The following is a 19834-nucleotide window of genomic DNA, read 5'->3' as shown; positions in this document are numbered from 1 at the left end:
TCTCTGTGTCTCTCTCTCTCAAAATAAATAAACAAATTTTAAAAACTAAAGCCCTCAACCCTTTATTTCATTTGAAAAGTCATCTGCTTTGCCCCCATTTGTGCACCAGCCCACTGCCTCTAGACGGATCAGCATTGGTGGTTGGAAACTCTTGCCCTGAGGTCTGGCTGCCTGGGTTCCAATCTCCCAGCTGCACCTGTCACATACTGTGTCTGGAGCCCCGTGCTTTCCTTTCTTCTGCCTCAGTTTCCTCATCTTGCAAATGGACCTAATGGCAGAACCCACCTGAGTGGCGTTTGTGCAGAACAAGGATGATGCTGGTTCAGTGCTCACACCTACAAGGTGCCTGTCATTCGCTGTGGGCTTGTGTGTACTCGTCTGTACCTGTGGCGTGCCCTCCAGTGAGGTCAGTAACATCTCAGAGCCCTGACTTTCCGAGCAGTAAAATCAGAAGTGTCTGCTGGGTGGCCTCAAAGGTTCCTCCTTGCTCTGAAGGGTTTTTGGATTCTAACAGCATAGCTGGAGGGAGGGAAGAAGGAAGGTGGGGGGGGGGGAAGAGAGAGAGAGAGAGAGAATACATAAGAGCAGATGCCTTAAGCAGAAGCAAAAAATCCCTAAGTGACAAGAAGCTCTAAGTTCACCAAAATGCTTAACAGAGATAAGACGGATGTAGCCAGTGCTGGAAAGATTGTTATGAGAATAAGAAAAGTGATTAGGGGATTAAGACTTCTCAGAAGAGATAGTGATGGGACCACCAACGGGACACCCCTTCTCGTCCTCCATATACTCACGCCCTCTCCTTGATTTGTAAGTCCCCAGTCATGCAGGCATGTAACAAAATGGTCTCAGCGGACGAACAAATAGAATCCTGGCTAAGCCCATCTTCGACACTGGGAAAGGTCCCCTGTGTCGTGTATATACACACACACACACACACACACACACACACACACACACACAAACACACACACACACACACACATGCACATACATGCACATATACATACTTACGTAGTCAAGTGACTGCATGCCCAAAGGAGTTTAAGGAATACCTTGAGGGCCTGAGTTGGGGCTGGGATTGATCAGTGAGGCTATCCCATAGAGTGCAGGAAGGACCCCTGGATGGAGAAGTCTTTGGCAAGTGGCCCGATGTGAGTCGGGCATCATAAGGAAGCTGGGGCACACGGAGGGGTGGGGGCTACTTGGGAATTGAGAGATCCTGGTCATGCCAACCCGCTGGCCGAGCCTCAGCTCTATCACCTGTAAACTGGGGACAACGATACACTCCCTGTGTCGGGGTTGAAAGGCACATGAGTGGGAAAGCGCTGTGCAAACGTTGAGCTTCCTTCGTGAAGTCCTTTCCAGGGCCCTCCCTCACTGGAAGATTCTGCGCTTTTCTCTGGTGCTAGAGTAACCCACAGGAACCTGGTCCAAATGCCCCTTCTTTTTTCACAATTGGCTCCGAGGGAAGCAGTGTAGTCAGCCCCAGGGACCGTCGCTCCTCAGGATGAAACCAGACTCCATCTGTTCCCAGTGGGGAGATCTCTCTGGTCCCTCATCAGGAAAACAAATGGTGACCTCACTGTCTCACAACCTTAGGAGAGGCCCTGAGCCAGAACCCCCCAACGAAGCCCCTCCCAGAGTCCCGGCCCTCAGAAACTGCGAGGTAACGAAGGCGGGCTGGTTTCTGTTGGGGTAATTTGTTACGCAGCAATAGGTAGCTAATACAAGTGATAGACCTGGCTTGCCATTGCCTTCCTGGAGTTGATGGTAACAGAGCCGTTGTGCCAGAAATGACAAATGTGGCTTCATGGTGGATTTCACCAAGATATCTCAGCTCCAGCCCCTCCCCATCCCATTCCAAAGGCTCTTGTCTTCCTTTCAGGATTTGTTCAGTGTTGAAGGATAAGCCACGTTTTACAGACCAGTGTGCTTAAGGTCTGGAGATGGAAAGTGGCTTACTCACCGCCACGTGGCAAGGCAGGTGCAAAGCTGAGTTTAAATATTGGGTCTCCTGACACGCCGTATGTGCATTCTCCCATTCGCTGAGTAGGTATTTATTGAGCACCTACTGTATGCCTGGCTAGTACTGTGTACTAGGTGCTCCCCCCACTTGTCCTACCTCAGGAGGCGGCCTCAGGCAGGCTTAGTTTTCAGGGTGTGCGAGAAAGGGTGTTGTGCACCAATTGGGGACCAGTTGTGTGTCCCTGGCTCTGTCCAAGTGACAGGAGAGTTAAAGGAGAAAGGTCATCACGACCCTGAGCTCTGTCATGAGCCCCCAGTGGCTGGCGGAGGCCGGGATGCGTTAACTCTGAACGGACAGAGAGATTCTATCTGGGCCCCTCCTCCTCTGGAAGAGCCCAATCACCCCATCCTCACTCACGTGACTCCCCAAGGAGCCATAGCCTGGCCCCCGACAGCCCTTATTGGGAGGACAAGGAGGCCATCACACAGCTGCTTGGGGCAGCTTCCCAGAGTTGTGCGGAACATTTCTGCAGGCTCAGCCACCCCAGCAGATCATAGCAAGGTGGGGTGGGGGGGGAAGGAGCAGGAGAGGGCTGCGGTCACCGCAACAGAGGGTTGGATTAGTACGGTCCACGCGGGTACCCAGACTCAGGCAGAGCGGCCGGCACTGTGCCCTGATTGCTCCTGTCCGGGCTGGCGTGGGCCAGAGAAGTGAACAGCCAGGGATGGTACAGTAGGGTGGGGAGTCTGTTCAGAGATGGGGGCACCGCCACCCTCTGCCCAGAGAGAGCGGTCGCTCAGCTGTCAGCATCCCTGGGGCTGAGGATGCTCCCTGTACTGGCAGGCCGAGTGCTGGGACCTGGGCCCTTCTTCACGGCCCAGAGTGGGAAATAGTGCATTGGTCCAGGGCTTCTGGGCACTTAGGACCAGGCTATCCTTTGTGGAGGGGGCTGTGCTGAGCATTGTAGGCTGTTTAGGGCATCTCTGGCCTCTACCCACTAGATGCCAGGAGCACCCCCCACCACACCCAGAGCTGTGAAAAACAAAAACGTCTCCTAATATTCCCAGGAGCAGAGTCATCCCAGACTTAGACCCACAGCTCTGTCTCCCCGGGCCCACGCTCCCCCCACCCCAATTGCCAGGTCCTACGCCTCTTCAGGATGGTAAGTCCTGAAAGTCCCCGAGAGCCGAGCATACACCAGCAGCTTCCGCCATGTCTCGTTGTAGCTCCCAAACCACGGCGGCATGAACATGATCTCCGTTTTACAGAACGGGACCTGGAGACCTAGAAAGGTAGGATTTGTACAGGTTCGGGGTAGAAGGAGGACTCGAGCCCCACGTTTCTGATTCTTAGCTTGGCCTTGAGGGTGTCTCGTTCTATGCTGTGCACTCAGTGGCACACGATAACTGGTTTCTGAATGGATGGATGGATGGATGAACGAATGAATGGATGAACAGAGTTTCTCCTAAGCCACCTTGAGCAGAATGCTCTAGGCCTGGGGACCTGAGGGGACCTGAGCCGGGACAAGCTGGTTGGTGGAAGAGGGGGTGCCAGGGGCTGCGGTGTCGCTAGGGGGGCCTGGGAGGTGAGGAGGAACAGAGGGTTGCGTTCGGCCTCCCTCTTTTCCTCTTGCTCCAGCCTCCACACTGGCCTTCCTGCCTCCAGGCTCTCTCTCTCTCTCTCCCTCTCTCTCTCTCTCTTTCTGTCATCTGTTTTCGTCTCAGCAGCTGGAGCCATATTCAGAGCAGACCAACCTGATCACCTCAGGGCCTCATGTGCCGACCCTGCTACGGCCCCCTACGGACCGTGGATCAGAGTCTTTTGTCTGTTTTGAAAATCTTCCTATTTTGGTCCAGGTCAGCTTAAAATGATCAAAACAGAACCATGAGTAGAGTATGTAAAGGAAGGCATCCATGTAGCCGCATGTGACATGTGGCCAGGTCTCAATAAGTGTGAACTATCACCTTCGTGATTCTCACACATGGAATGGTGCCCAGCCTACTGTGCTCTTGGGGAGGGAGGACAACAGGCTGCGGCTGGGAGCCTGGCTTAGGGGTTTCACAGCACGGAAAACTCTCAGCCTCTGGGGTCAGATAGGCCTTCTGCTGTGTGACCTTGGCCAGGTTACTCTACCTCTCTGAGTTTTTGCTGTGACTTTTCAATAACGAGGGGTAAAAAAACCCTGGCTTTCCATCTTGGTTCTGAGCATAAGGTGGTGCATATCAGATGTGTCATCGCTGTGTGCGGTATACAGTAGGCACTCACTACTTATTACGGCAAGAATTCATGAGTCATTTTATCACTCAGAATACCCTGGCCAGGGGACATCGGTGTTATCCGGATGTAAAGACAAGGAAACCGAGCCTGGAGGATGACGGGACCTGTCCAAGGCATCCTGGCCCTAGTTTCGACCCAGGACCACCCGAATGCCCTGTCGGCTCCTTTGGAAACCCGTTCCCCGAGGCCCCAGGGAAAGCTGGACATCTGGAAGGTTACCCCGACCGGCCGACCTGGAAACCTGAGTCAGGCCAGCCAAGACAACGTAGCGAGTGTGGAACTTTGGGGTCCCCTCCAGGCCCCCTGGTGCTCGCAGCCTGTGTCTGAGCAGAGCTGAGTCAGGCAGCAGAGGAGAAGCTGCTCCCGAGGCAGCCGCTGGGCGGGACAATTAAAGTCCCCGCCAACCCCTGGGAGGTCCCTGGCACCAGTCTCCTCTGAGATGGAGCGAACGGGCCCAGACGGGGCAGCTGGGCCAGAGTTCTGCCACTCTGACAGAGATTTAGGGGCAGCGAGTGGGAAAGCCAGACTCACTGGCTGCTGAATTTACTGATCTTTTCAGCGAGGTCGGCAGGAGGGCCCTTCTGCGCCAGGCACCGGCGACGGCTGGGATGGCTGACCTGGTGGCTGTGTCCAGCGTCTCCCTGCACAACGGGGCTGGACGGGGCGAAGCCAACTTGCCTGTGTCCTGGAATCTTTGGGGGTGATTCATGGTTCTCTCTCCATGGAACTTCAAAGCATGGACGTCCGCCAGGGATCCCGCTTTGAAAATTACAAGCCCGGGGAGCCCCCATCCAAGGGTTTACTGATGCTTGCTAGGTACCAGGCAGAAATAACCGACTTAGCAGCCGTGAAGTGTTGCTGGCATTTTTTTGTTCCATAGACACGGACGTCTAAGAGATGGGCTGGGTTTTGTGTTGCGGGCATGGGCCACTGAACCTTCTGCAAACTGAGATTCGGAGAGGTGAACTGAGTTGCAAAAAGCCAGCTCGTTCATTAGAAATTGAGACTTTTATAAGCTCCTTCATTTTCTCCTCTGCAAAATGCGTCAATTACGACTACTTAACCTGGTGTGCTGGTGGTATTGGCCAAGATAATGCATGTGTAATTGCTGGCAATGCTCTAGGCATATAGCAAGTCTTTAATAATTGCTAACGGTTTCTATAATCCCTGTTTTAATCAGAATTAAAGAAAGAAAAACTTGAGTAAGGATTTTTCCAGAATCAAACTGTTCAAACAATCATTCATTCATTTAGGGGGCTAATAAGTCTTAAAATTTTTTTTTAATGTTTATTTATTTTTGAGACAGAGAGAGACAGAGCGTGAGCAGGGGAGGGGCAGAGAGAGAGGGAGACACAGAATCCCAAGCAGGCTCCAGGCTCCGAGCTGTCAGCACAGAGCCCGACACGGGGCTCGAACCCATGAGCCATGAGATCATGACCTGAGCTGAAGTGGGAGGCCCAACCAACTGAGCCAGCCAAGGTGGCTAATATTTCTTGAGCAATAGCTCTGTGTTAGGCTCTATCCTAACATGTAGGGCTGTGGAAATGAATGAAGCATGGAATCGTCTTCATGACTTTGAGCAGTGAAGTATGAAAATTAAATGGATTTGAAAAGACTACTATACAAAATGCTAAGAAAGTGAAGGACAGGTCCTGTGGGGATAAATGACAAGAGGCTTAGCCTGGAGGGAAGGTCAAGGAGTGAATCCCAAAGAAAGTGATAAGTTTGAGATGTGGAGGATGATTAGGTGTAAAATTGGTAGAAGTAAAATGTGTGTGTGTGTGTGTGTGTGTGTGTGTGTGTGTATTTAGAGACGAGTCTGAGTATTTGGGGCAGAAAAACAGCATGTACAAAGGTCCTGAGGTCAGAAAGAATATTCAAAGAAGGTCAGAGTAACTGACCTAGGAGAGTGAGGTGTAGGTGGGGTTAAGCCTTGCAGGGTCATCTCCCAGCCCTGTCCCCACCCAAACGTCCCTTCCTGGCATCCATGGATTGGGTATCATTCTCTCGTAACCGGTACTCCTCTCTGCTTCCATGCTCATCATATCCTTGGGCAAGTATCAACTTCATGACCCCATATCTGCGTCCCTGACCCAAACAGGCCCACCTTAAGGGCAGAAATGGAGTCATTTATCTTCGTGCATTAATTCCATCCTTAGGCCTATGACATCATAGTTAATTGAAGCTACCTGTCTGGATGAATGAGTGAATGGATCAATGAATGAATGATTAAATGGCCACCCGCAGATGCCTGGAATTAAATGTCACCAGCACATCTGCACACGTGTTCTATTACAAAAACAGTAAATCGAGGCACCTGGGTGGCTCAGCCCATTGAACATCCAACTTCGGCTCAGGTCGTGATCTCACGGTTCATGAGTTCGAGCTCCGCGTCAGGCTTACTGCCGTCTGCGTGGAGCCTGCTGTGGATCCCCTGTCCCCCTCTTTCTCTGCTTCTTCCCTGCTCCCACTCCCTGTCTCACAAACAAATAAAACATTAAAAAAACAGTAAATAGGCATCATCAGGAGTAGAGACTAAAGATAAGCAAAAACCAAAGAAAACAGAAACAATGTGTTCCTACGTCCCAGAGATTGCCATTGTTAATGCCTTAGTATGTAGGTACGTATGTATGCACGTGTGTGTGTGTGTACGTATGTGTCTGTTCATCTGTCATCCACTTGTCCATTTATTTTTTACCAACGTGAAATCATCCGACGTATCCAGGCTTTGTCACCTGCATCTTCAGTTAGCGATCCCCACATTCCTGTGTCCTAATAAGCAGTCTATATTCAAAACCCTTTTTTGCTCCTTCATGCCTCTTCCAAGCTGGCTCTGAAGAATGTGTGTCCTTCTGGGTCGGTCTGGCGCCTTCCTCCTGGTGTCATTTGGCTCGCTCCCCTCTCCCCTGTATCTCATAGGCAGGGCATTGGTTCTACAGGCGGAATGAGTTCAAGCTAACCTCTCATGACTGCAGCTGGCCAGCAGGAGCGTTTTCCTCTCCCTGGGATGCCTCTCGGGAGACCCGGGGTTTCTGCACGAGCCCCTGTTAGTGATGTGAACTGAGACTGGACGCGGGTGAGTGTGATGGGTGTTATCTTCATCACGCGTGGCTGGGTTTCCCCCTGAGACGGCAAAATGGCATATGACATCTCCACAGAGGTCCAAGCCCCGCCCCCCAACCATGTATCTGACCGTATGAACACCAAATAAGAATTTCTCCCAAATCAGTTCTTGCCTTGAGAAGTGGCTACAGACTGGTTTCCTCATTCTGCATCCTTCTTTCGAAGATCTTCTCTCCTCACCTGGATGAGTGGCTACTATAAAATACAGTCTGGATCGCTTTCTGTCTGCTTCGTGGTGACTGTAAAACGATCGCATTTTAGCCACCGTTGCCCACTTATTTTCCCCCACGTGTTTGAATGTGTCTGGGAGTGGGGACTGGCTGGTTAATTTTTCCTGACATGTACATGTGTGATTCTACAGACAGAAAGAAGTGAGCATTTGAGCATCTGCGGATTTATGAATTCTAAGTATCCTTCCGTTAAAGACTTCCTGTCCTTGTTGCTTATATATATTTCTAGATTCGCCTACACGGCAACCTTTGCTCTCCGCTTCCCTTCCCAAGAATGTTCCAGTTTCTTCTCTTGGGAGATGCTTAAACTGAGCCTGAGTTTATGCCCATAAACACCTTGCCTTTTATTTATTTATTTTTTTCTTTTTCATTTTTAAATGTTTACTTACTTAGTTTGAGAGAGAGAGAGAGAGAGAGAGAGAGAGAGTGCAGGGAGGGGCAGAGAAAGAGGGAGAGAATCCCAAGCAGGCTCCACTCTGTCAGCACAGAGCCCACTGTGGGGCTTGAGCTCATGAACCGTGAGATCGTGACATGAGCCAAAACCAAGAGTCGGATGCTTAACCGACTGAGCCACCCAGACGCCCCATCACCTCACCTTTTATAAAAGAAAAGGACACCTGGGTGGCTCAGTTGGTTGATCGTCCGACTTCGGCTCAGGTCATGATCTCACAGTTCGTGAGTTTGAGCCCCATGTCGGGCTCTGTGCTGACAGCTCAGAGCATGGAACCTGCTTCGGAGTCTGTGTCTCCCTCTCTCTCTGCCCCTAACCCACTTGCATTCTGTCTCTGTCTCTCTCAAAAATAAATAAACATCAAAAAAAAATTAAAAAAAAGAAAAGGACAGTGTGTCCACTTCTGCCAAGAGGTCGTTGTCTGAATCACTCTGCAAGCATGTCTCCAGAGAATGCTTTCAAAAGGGACCCCTAAGTGAACCTTCTAAAATGAAAGGCCATGAGGCAGGGGGCTGCAGGCATGGGCATAGGGACATCTGGGTCCCCCATTCTACCATTGGCTTTGGGTAACTTCCAAGCTCTCTCCTTTTATTCTGTTAGTTATTCAAGAGCTCTTATCGCACATCTACTGTGTACCAGACCCTGTCTGCAGGGGTTACACTGGGGAACAAAGCGGACCCAGGGTCCCTGCCCTTGCGGGGCTCACGCTCTGGACGGGGACACTTTTGAGCTGTTGACAACTTTACTAAGGGCCGGGGAAGGGTGGGGTAGGTTGTTAGGAGTGAAGGTCAAGGTGAGAGATGGGGATGGAATGGGGGAGTCTGGTGGGCAGAGGAAGTGTAGGTGTCAATGGCCATGAGTCAGGCATGGCACCTTCCATGACCCCTGCTGGCTCTCCACCCAGCCCCACATTGCTCAGTGCCTGGGACAATCACCTTGGGTCTTTGCATCATGGACTTCAGGTTCGTCAGACACTGGGGAGCCAGCAGTAGATGGAGGGGTTGGCAGAGTCTGAGGCGGGGGTATTGATTCCTGCAGCTTCCTCCCTGTAGGGACACCATGAGCAAGCTGCCGGCAGAGCACCTGTCAGGGAGCCTCCCCTCCCCCCGCCCTTGCAGACCCAGGAGTGGCAGCCCCCAACTATGACCAGCCCTAGTGATTCTCCATCCTTGGACATAGTCCCTTTATCAATGTCTCCTGAACCGACCCAACCTGGCGCCTTACTTTCTAGGGTCAAGAGCACGTAGGGCTTGTGGACGCTTAACTTATGAGTGGGGGACTCCCCTGACCATCTAGAGAGGGTAAATGGAATCATCCAATCTGTTTAACTTTTATAGCTTTTTATGTGGCTATCATTTCACGCTTGTAGAAAAGTTGCTAGAATAGTACTGACATGGGGTGAACTGTATCCCCTCCCCCAAAAAGAGATATTGAAGTTCTAACCCCCAGGACCTTGAATGTGACTGTTTTGGAAATAGGGTCTTTACAGAGGTAATCAGGTTAAAATGAGGTCACTGGGCTGGGTTCCAATCCAGCATGACTGGCGTCCTCGTGGAAAAAGGAAATCTAGAAACAGGACAGGCACGCACAGAGGGAAGACCGTGTGAAGACACAGGGAGACACAATGTGCAGGCTGCAATGATGCCACAAGCCAGCGAACATCTGGGGACACCGGGAGCTGGGTGAGGCAAAGAAGGAGCCTTCCCTCCAGGTTTCCGAGGGAGTGTGGCCCTGACGACTCCCGGATCTTGGACTCGTAGCCTCCAGCGCTGTGAGATGGTACATTTCTGTTGTTCCAAGCCACCCAGGTTTTAATGCTTTGTCACAGCAAAGTGGTCCTTAGGAAGCCAATACAAGTACAAAGGACTTTTGTTAACTTTTTATCAGATTCACCAGGTGTAAGCTTTTTCTCACATTTCTGGAATTTCTTACTAAATTTTTATATTCACGTATATGTATTTGTGTGGATAGATAGATACATGGTACATTAGGTAGATGTACACTGTGATATCACGACATACATTATAGAGACACCAGATAGTAGACAGGTAGTAGATTAGGTGGATATATATATATATATATATATATATATATATATGATAGATACGCGATATATATCCTATAACTATATACTATATATATACATAGAACTATATATAGAACTCTCTCTCTCTATATGTGTGTGTGTGTGTGTGTGTGTGTATGCATATATATATATATATTTTTTTTTCCTGGACCATTTGAAGTAAGTTGCAGTCCTGATGCACCTCTCCGGAGTGACCAATTGTCCTAGTTTGCCTTAGATTTTCCTAGCTCTGGCGCTATGATCCCACACCCTGGGAAGCCTCTCAGAGCCAGGAGTGAACTGGCACGGTTGGTCACCCAACTGTTAAATAGTTCAGTGAGTACATCCTGAGAACAAGAACAATCTCACACACACTAAACTCAATTCACGCATTGCCTTTAGATGTCACGTTTCTTGAGTTTCCCGCAGACGCCTGTTTATTTCATCCCCAACAGTTTCCCATCATTTTTTTTTTCTGACCTTAGTAATGGATTACAGGCCACTGACTAAACGGGAATCCATTCTGATAATCAATAGATAGATATGGAGTAGAGAAGGCACAGCTCCTTTCTACAGGGGGTGGCCAATTAATAAATGCAAAGACATAACGTAGTTAGAAAAATCAGCATTTTGCAGCCGTCACGGATTAGCAGGCTCGGGCAGCTAGTGTCGACAAATACGAAAAGCCAGGAAATAAAAGGGTGATGAGTATCGGGCTTTATAGTTCTGAAGTTGCCTGCAGGGAGATTTTGGACAGGGACCTGGGTCACAGTAGAAGTGATTGCTTCCCCTCAGCCCCCCCAGTCTGGTCTTGCCCCATCGGACCTTCAGCTCCCTGGGTGGATTGTCGTTTCACTCACTGCTGTATCCCCAGCACTTCGCCACATGCCCGAGACATAGCAGGTGCTCAGTAAATGCTTGTAAATGCTTGTAAAGCAGTGAAGGACCAGCGAGGTCTCTTTGGGCAGGGGCCGACAAAAGAGAAATGAATTTTGCTGGACCTACTCCGCCTTCTTACAGAGCGTGTGATTTCTTCTGTACCGGGTTCCAGAGCAGGAACGGTGGTGAGCGTCCACTCTTTTAAATGTTAACAGCGTAATAAACATGAATCACCGAAGAGTGCTTTTAAAATAAGGTTAATGGGGCTGCGTTTATTCCATTTTGTTGCATGGTTAACTAGATCCGAATAATTACCAGCCCCGTGTTTATGGATGCCCATTTTCAGGTTATTTTTATGTAGCTTTGTGCGGTGAAGGCTTTGTTTCTTCTCTTGGTTTTATAGGCCTATATGGAGTAGGACATTCAGTAAAGGCCAGCTACAAAGGAGTGACCGTCTCCGGGGGACGACTCTCCAAAGCCCAGGTCCCCTGTGCAAGGCCACCCCACGGCAGGCTGCACCAGTCCTTCCAAATCCTGCATGAGCAGGGGTGCAGGAGAGAATCGTGGCCCCAGGGTGTTTCGAGAGAGGCAGGGGACAGCTGACGTGCCCCTTGTCACTTCCCCGCCAACATTATTGTTACCCATTTGGAATTAGGGACCACACCAGCCCATCCCCCCTCCTTTTTCTCTGCGGTGTGCAGAGCTGAGTGCTTAATCGACATTTGCATAAGATGCCATAAATCATAGAATCTTAAGGCTGCAAGAAGCTCAGAGGTCAACGTGTTCTCCAAGCAATGAACAAGGAAACAGGAATCGCAAGGGGAGCAAAGAAGTCAGGGAAAGAGAGACGGGCCAAGCACAGTGCTACACCCTTTACAGACCCTTCTTCATTTTAATATTCGCAATTAACCCCGCGGAGGCCAGAGTGTGATGCCCACTCAGCAGATGAGAAGACCGTGATGGCTGGTCCGGGCCCCCAGCTGGGATTCTCAGCTGACTGTGAGTTGCTTGACTTCAGGCTTCAGGCGCTGTGCACGGGGACCCCACAGGTACAGCGGATCTGGTCATCTGGAGGGAGTGACTGGGCCTCCATTTCACCATCTGTGAAATGGGTGTCATGAGTGCAGCCACCTCTCCTGCGTGTGCCCCACAGGCTTCAGGCAATGAGAAAATGCGAGCCTGGACGTGAACGTGCTCTAGAAACGGACTCAGAGTGCAATACTCAGCCTTCAACACCCCGACGGAGCCCGGAGTGCCCAGAAAGCCCCAACTCTGTGCCTGGGAGTGGTCCGGGGCAAAGAAAAGAGGCACGGATGTGAGAGTCAGACAGAACTAGGTTCCCATCATACCCTTTCTGCCTGGCCAGTGCGTGAACTTGAGCAGGGAACTCTATCGGCTTCTCCACGTTCCCTTCATAAATATTCCCAGAGTAATGGTCAAGGGCACAGACGCAGAATGTCTGGGTTCAAACGGGCTCTGCCACGGATGATGTCTGTGTGACTCCACACGCGCGATTTATCATCATCATCGTGGAGGTGTGGAACACACGTGATACTATGCATAAATCTACACGCAAAGCAAGACGTTTTACAAAGGCATACCCTCGTGTGACCGCCAGCAGATCAGGGTGCGGAACACTTCCAACAGCCCAGAAGCACCCACCATGGCCCTCCCAGTCAATCCTGCCTTCTGCCCCAGAGGTAATCCCTGCTCTGACCCCTAGTATCATCTGTTTTTGAACTTCTGTATAGATGGGGACACACAGTAGGCTCCCTTTCTGTGAGTCTCTTTACATATATGTTTATTTTTAAATTATTATGTATTTATTTATTTTTGAAAGACAGAGAGAGAACGAGGGCAAGCCAGGGAGGACATAGACAGAGGGAGAGAGAAATCCCAAGCAGGCTCCGGGCTTTCAGTGCAGAACCCAACGCAGGGCTTGAACTCGTGAACTGTGAGATCATGACCTGAACGGAAACTAAGAGTCAGGTGCTTAACCAACTGAGCCGCCGGGCACCCCTATCTATTTATTTTGAGAGAGAGAGAGAGAGCAAGCATGGGCAGGGGAGGGCAGAGAGAGAGGGAGAGAGAGAATCCCAAGCATGTTCTGCACTGTCAGCACAGAGCCCAACGTGGGGACGAACACATAAACCATGAGATCACGACCTGAGCCGAGGTCAAGAGTTGGCCGCTTGCCCGACTGAGCCACCCGGGCGCCCCTGTCTGGTTTCTTTCATTCAGTGTTGCATCTAGGAGGCGCGTCTATGCTGTTGGGAGCTGGTAGCCCATCCCTTCTCACTGCCGTGTAATGGTGCGTCACGTGACTTCACTGCAGTGTGTTTATCCATTCTCCTGTTGATGGGCTTATGGGATGTTTCTAATTTTTAGCTCGTACGCATAAAGATCTCATGAAAATTCTTCTGCGTGTCTTTAGTATCCCCCCAAATGCTCGTTTCTTTTGGGTGTGTACTCAATAGGAAAGCTGCTCAGTCCCTGTTTAGACACCTGCTTAGCTTTAAGACATGTGAGTACAAGTGTTTTATCCCCTCTGTGCCTCAATCTTCTCATCTGTAAAATGGCGCCAGCCCCCTGAGCCCGTCGTGAGGACTAAATTGATCATCTATGCACAGTGGGAAGAAAACAGCAAGATACAGAATGTGTTCAGCTAGATACCATTAGGAGAAACTTAAAAATCTGCATGAACAACAAGATGTAACGTTTATGGATGCATAATCATGTAATAAACATTCAAAAACATCTATTGCCATAATAAACTCCAAATTTAGGCTCCTGGGGGGAGGTTTGGGGACAAAACTGGAATCTGGGTGCATGCAGGGGACTCAGCTCTATCGGTAATGTCTTATTCCAGAAGGAGGTGATCTGGAGGAAGTACAGTATTAGGTTAAGATTATTAAAAGCCGGTGTTTGTTGTATTTTCTGTGTTCTTGTCTCTGTGTTCAAAATACTTCTCATTAAGACAAAAACATTAATACTATGCAATATTAATCTCCAAAATATTAATACTCTGTAATGATTTGCATACTGCCTAGAAGAGAGCTTGCAAATAAATGTTAGCTATTATTATTCCTGTTATTACCAAGAGCTCCTTGGATAGCTGATTTTATATGTGGTCGTGGGTGAATCTACCTGGAAAAGGGGATCTGGTGTAGATAGGGATCACACAGTCGTTGGCATATAGTAGGCCCTCAGTACATCCCAGCTCTTGAAATTTTCTTGAAACAATCAGAAGTCACCAAGCACGGTGGTTGGAGCTAAACACGTCACCCCTTCTGGGTGTCCAACCTTAATCGCACCGGGAAACAAAGACACCCAGGAAATCTGTGTGTTGTGGGGGCCATGGAACGCTCACTCTGCTCCTAGATTAGCCCGAGAACCCGGCCGGGTGAATTATTCTGTGTCTCCCAAGAACGAAGCAAGGTACCCAACAGCCAGGCTGATCTCGACCACGGGCTCCGCTTTTAACAAATGTGATGCTGGCACTATTTATTTTCCAAACGCGGTTGAATTTGTACTCATTGTGGAGATGCAGCTGGGAAAAATAATGACCAGGAAACGCACCCACGCACGCACACACACACACACCCACGCACACACGTGTGCGCATGCACACAGAATAAGCCGCCAGCAACCAACCTTCCCAGGAAAAAGATGGAAAAGATGAAGATAAACAAAAGGAGCTTTTTTTTTTTATATCACTTTAATTAAGAGGAAGAAAATAGCCCACGGGCATGCACGTATGTGGATGTGCGTGCCTGTGTGCACCTGTGCGTATGAGTTGAAAGGAGAGAAACTGAGTGGAAGGAGAACATGTGCGCTTAGCTTGGGAGATGTGGGGACTTCCTCGGCCCCAACCCCGAATCCGGCCACCAAAAAGACGTTTCCTGATTTGCATTCCACCGGCTGGCCGGGCAGAACCGACATACTTCACTTTAATAATGTCTTAGGCACGCACCAGGGTTCCCCAGCCCCAGTGAAATGGGTCCCCCTGCCCTAGCGTGGTGCCCAGGATCAAATGCTATTCCTGGGCCGGTGTGAGTGGAGCCACTAACCGCTTCACCTCAGCTTGGCTCACAGCGATATTAAAGCCCAGGCCTCCAGCAGATCAGCCTCGTAAAAAGAGAGAAACAGGAGCCCCATTAGGACAGGAATGAGGAATTCTGGGGAGCAGGTGCAGGGAAGCTCCAGGCTTAGGTCAGCTTTGCCAGGTGAGTTTCACTGGTGAAATCTTGGAGACCCTGGGGGGCTTTCTTCGGAAGCAAAAGGCATTTGGAGCCTTTGGGTTTGAGATCCACCCGGCTGTGCCACTTGCAAACTATGCGCGGCTCCCTCTGAAACTCAGTTTGCTCACCTGCCAAATGGAGCAAGGCCATCTGCCATCCGTCCCGGGTTGGGGCAACAATTGCAATGAAGAACGTCTAGCACTGTGCGTGGCACGGCGCCAGTCATGCTGACTGGGTCTGACTTTTAGAGCAGAGAAGGAATCAGACTCTCTGAAGGCAGTCAGTCTGGTAGGGAAGACAAAACCTCAAATGGGGACCGGATGGAAGGAGGCTTGGGGTTGCGGAGCGCTCAGGAAGAAAAAGCAGCCGGGCGCTGCTGAGGGACCAGCCTGAAATGCAGCTATAACCTGTGTACATGGCGAAGCCGGCTGGATTCTCCAACGTACCTGATTCTTCTCATCAGCAACGGTGACCAGTGGCACAAAGAAAACCTCTTTGTTAATCTCCTCATAAACACCTGTCACCTTCCACGTGGTTTGCATGAGCTGTCTCATGTAATATTTTATCCTTATAATGATGCTATTTTCCTCTCTGCTGGACATCTGTTGGTTTTACCAGCCTGGCTTCCATTCCTCCTTCTATCTGCTAAAGATACATTGATTTTCTTCCAGAAAAAAAAATAAGTCACTGTGTGCTTCTGACATGTTCTGTATCCCCGTGTTCTCGGCTTGCTTGGAAGAGAAGGAATCTGGCTACAGTTCGGGTCTGACCAATCAGTGTATTCCATGCCTCTGGTGTCACTGACTGACGGGGGTGAGAATGTGATATACACCAGAGATAAGGCTTAATTGCAGGACTTTAGATGTAACTATTGAGAAAGGGATGTTCTTTTCAATGACGATTGCTGAGCTAAGAGGAGAGAGGCTTGGAGCTATTGGCACTACGTTTGTTACCATGAGGTAAGGTCTTGCCTAACAATGAAACAAACACAAGGAACTCAGAGTAGCGATAAGACAGTCCTGAGAGCACCCTCTGAGCACCTAGATCCAGCCATTCCTGCAGCTAGAGACTCCTTGAATGTTACAGTTCTGTGAGCTGCTACATTCCCTGTCTCTCAAGCTGCTTGTGTGGGATTTCTGTCGCTCAAATCTGAAAGGATCCTGAGTCACCTCATTTTTATATTAATATTAAGTCCTTCGGAGAAGCAAGGAACATAAACTTGCCTGAGGCCACACAGTTTGGTCGATTCGCCTGCATCAACCCAGATTTTCCTGGATCCTGACGCCATACTCTTAACCCCTGGGCAATTCTGCTATTGACATTATCTTAAGAGAGATGTTGGATTCTATTTTATTCTTATGGTTTACGATGGGGTTAGCAATGACTAGCTCTTGTCGGTGAGACTTCCAGGACCCGCTGGTGCTTGAGCTGCTAATCACTAATGGTGGCTTTGTGGATGGTTCAGTGGGACGATGAACCACATCTTATGGTTCATTGGAATAATCCTCCACCGCCTCTAGGGCCATCGAGACATAGATTTTTAATTTTTTTTTTAATTTTTGTTTTTAATAGTGTTTTATTTTATTTTACTTCATTTTCTTTTTTTAGGGGAAAAATAACTTTATTTTCTCCGGGGCTGTGAGCAGACATCTCGTCTCAGAACTTCGGGAGTGGCTTCTTGGGGCCAGCAGCCTGTGTGACTTTGAGTACGTCGACGCACTCAGTCTTACTCAAGGGCTGCCACTAGCCCGCTGTGACCATGTCGCCAACCCGGACATCCCCGAAGCAGGGGGACAGTGCGCAGACACGTTCTTGTGGCTTTTCTTGAAGCGGTTGCACTTTTGGAGGTAGCGAGGCCGTCTTGGTGGATGACAATGGTCCTCTGTGTCTGTGTCGTTGTCACCACCCCAGACGAGAATCCACCCTTGGATGGAGACATGACCAGAAAAGGGGTATTTCTTGCCAACGTAAGCGCCCTCAGTGGCTTCCTTGGGCATCTGGAAGCCCAGACCCGTGTTTCTGTAGTATTTTGCAGCTTCTCCTTGCCAGTTTCTCCAAGCAGGACCCTCTTCTTATTGTGAAGGGTGGTTGGCTGCCTTGGTTGGCCTGCTCAGTGCGAATGTCCACCATCTTCCCGGCCACCTGAAAAAAGGAAGAATACTGTTTTATGTTAAACAGTTAATGCAGGGCACCTGCGTGGCTCAGTTGGTTAAGTGTCTGACTTTGGCTCAGGTCACGATTTCACGGTTCGTAGGTTCGAGTCCCACATCGGGCTCTGTGCTGACTGCTCAGAGCCTGGAGCCTGCTTCAGATTCTAAGTCTCTCTCTGTCTCTGCCCCTCCCCCACTCACACTCTGTCTCTCTCTGTCTCTCAAAAATGAATAAACACTAAAAAAAACTAAAAAAAAAAAAAAGGAACAGTGGATAGTTCACGAGGACTTGTGGAAATAGTAACAAGGGTTCCTGTGTTCGCTTCCCCCAACGATAATATCCTACATAGCCATAATAAAGATGGCCAAAGCCAGAAAGTCGACAATAGTACAATACTATTAACTCGAACATGACCTAGTGTGGATTTCACTGGTTTTACGTGTACTTATTTTTCTTTTGTGTCCAGTTCTGTGAAATTCTGCCACACGTGTGGATTTGAGGGACCGTCACCATGAACAAGATACAGGCTGCTCCATCACCGCAAAGAAACTCCTTCCCTCAACCCGAAATAGTCACACCCCACCACAATCCTAATGCCCAGCAGCCACCGATCTGATCTATCTGGCTATACCTGTGTCACTTTGAGAATTTTTATTTATTTTTATTTTTTTTATTTTTATTTATTTTTATTTTTTATTTTTTTTCAATATATGAAATTTATTGTCAAATTGGTTTCCATACAGAGAATTTTTATATACAGCATTCTCTTCTTCATATTTGAACGTTCATGTCAAGATGAATCGTATAGCACACAAACTTTCAGGATTGGCTTTTTTTCTCGCTTGGCACAATGCTCCCAAGATCCATCCAAGGTAATGCATGTATCTATATAGTCTGCTCCTTTTCGTTGTTGAATAGTATTCCTTTGTATGGGCATGCCGTCGTTTGCTGAACCGTTCACCCAATGAAGGTCAAGTTAGTTCCTGTTTGAGGTGATGAACAAAGATGCTTTGTATCCACATACAGGTGTTTATGTAAAGATAAGTTTTCACTTCTCTATAAAATAATTTTTTTCTTTTTTAATGTTCATTTTTGAGAGAGAGAGAGAGAGAGAGAGAGAGCAAGCAGGGGAGGGACAGAGAGAGGCAGAGACACAGAATCCCAATCAGGCTCCAGGCTCTGACCTGTCAGCACAGAGTTCATCGCAGGGCTCCAACTCACGACCTTCAAGATCATGACATGAGTCAAAGTCAGATGCGTAACCGACTGAGCCATCCTGGCGTCCCTCACTTTTCTATAATAAATACCCAGAAGTGGAATTGCTGGGTCATATGTTACGTGTAAACTGTATAAGAAAGTGGCAAGCGGTTTTCTGGAACAGTTTTCCAGAACATGTCCCCCAGCAGCAGGTTGGGGTGAGGGGGCACACAACCCTCTTCCCATGCATCTTCTGATGAACGGCATCACGTCAGGAGAATGTCACAGAAAACATGCAGTCTCCCTCTCCTGGGACCATGCTTAGGAGCCAGTATGAAATGACACCCAACACGTACATTCAAAAACAACTAATTTTTTTTTCCTGATGATAAACACAATGTTTCATCGTGGCAAAAAAAAAAAAAAAAAAATCTGGAAAACTCAGCAAAAGGTAAAGAAGAAACAAAAATTTCTCACAATGTCACACCAGGCAAGAAAGCACCTTTGGGATTTCAGTGTTGGGCTTGTTCTTATGTTTTTCATTTTTAAAAAAAATATTTATTTATTTATTTTGAGAGAGAGAGAGGGAGGGAGAGAGAGGAAGAATCCCAAGCAGGCTCTGCACCGCCAGCACAGAACCTGACGCGGGGCTCGATCTCACGAACGGCGAGATCATGACCTGAGCCGAAGTCAAGAGTTGGACGCCTAACTGACTGAGCCACACAGGCACCCCGAGGACTCGTTCTGGGTGTTTTCCATAAATGTGCTCGGATTTCATCCATCCCTGGCTGGTGGGGGACCACCTGTTCTCTCTCCCTTAATAAGAAAGGAACACAAGATGAAACCACCACCCCCACCACAACAAACCGCCCCCCCCAAAAAAAAACACACCCTAGGCCTTGACTGCTTCTGTCTTATCGGCCTGCTCTTCATCAAGCCCGAGTTTGCTCTCGCGGCCCTCAAGAATAGACACATCTCTCGCCTATTCCTGTCACGCGCCTCAAGGCTGCTCAGCCTGGTCTTATCAGCGGAAGGCACCTGGTGCATTGTGGGAGATCCGGCAGGGTGGGAGCCCTTTCCAGAGAGGTTCCCCCCGACTGGGCCCCGGACCAGCCGCCCTGCTGACCTAGAGTTGATTTTTCCTCCTTTTTGCATCCTCCCCACCTTCCCTCGCATCAAGGAGGCTCTGGGGCTGAATAGAAATGGCCTGCCTGACGCTCTTGCTCCAGACCGACAGCCCGTGAGACCCTGTCC

General features: G+C 49.2%; 1 pseudogene; it reads right to left on the bottom strand.

The window, feature by feature from the left end:
• Positions 1-16888: 16888 nt before the first annotated feature.
• Positions 16889-17362, bottom strand: LOC132665094 (small ribosomal subunit protein uS17 pseudogene; annotated as a pseudogene).
• Positions 17363-19834: the final 2472 nt, after the last annotated feature.

This window comes from Panthera onca, chromosome D3 (genome assembly GCF_046562875.1).
Source record: "Panthera onca isolate mPanOnc1 chromosome D3, mPanOnc1 haplotype 2, whole genome shotgun sequence".
Lineage (NCBI taxonomy): Eukaryota > Metazoa > Chordata > Mammalia > Carnivora > Felidae > Panthera > Panthera onca.
The sequence above is the reverse complement of the archived record's forward strand: the minus strand, read 5'-3'. Positions and strand labels throughout refer to the sequence as shown.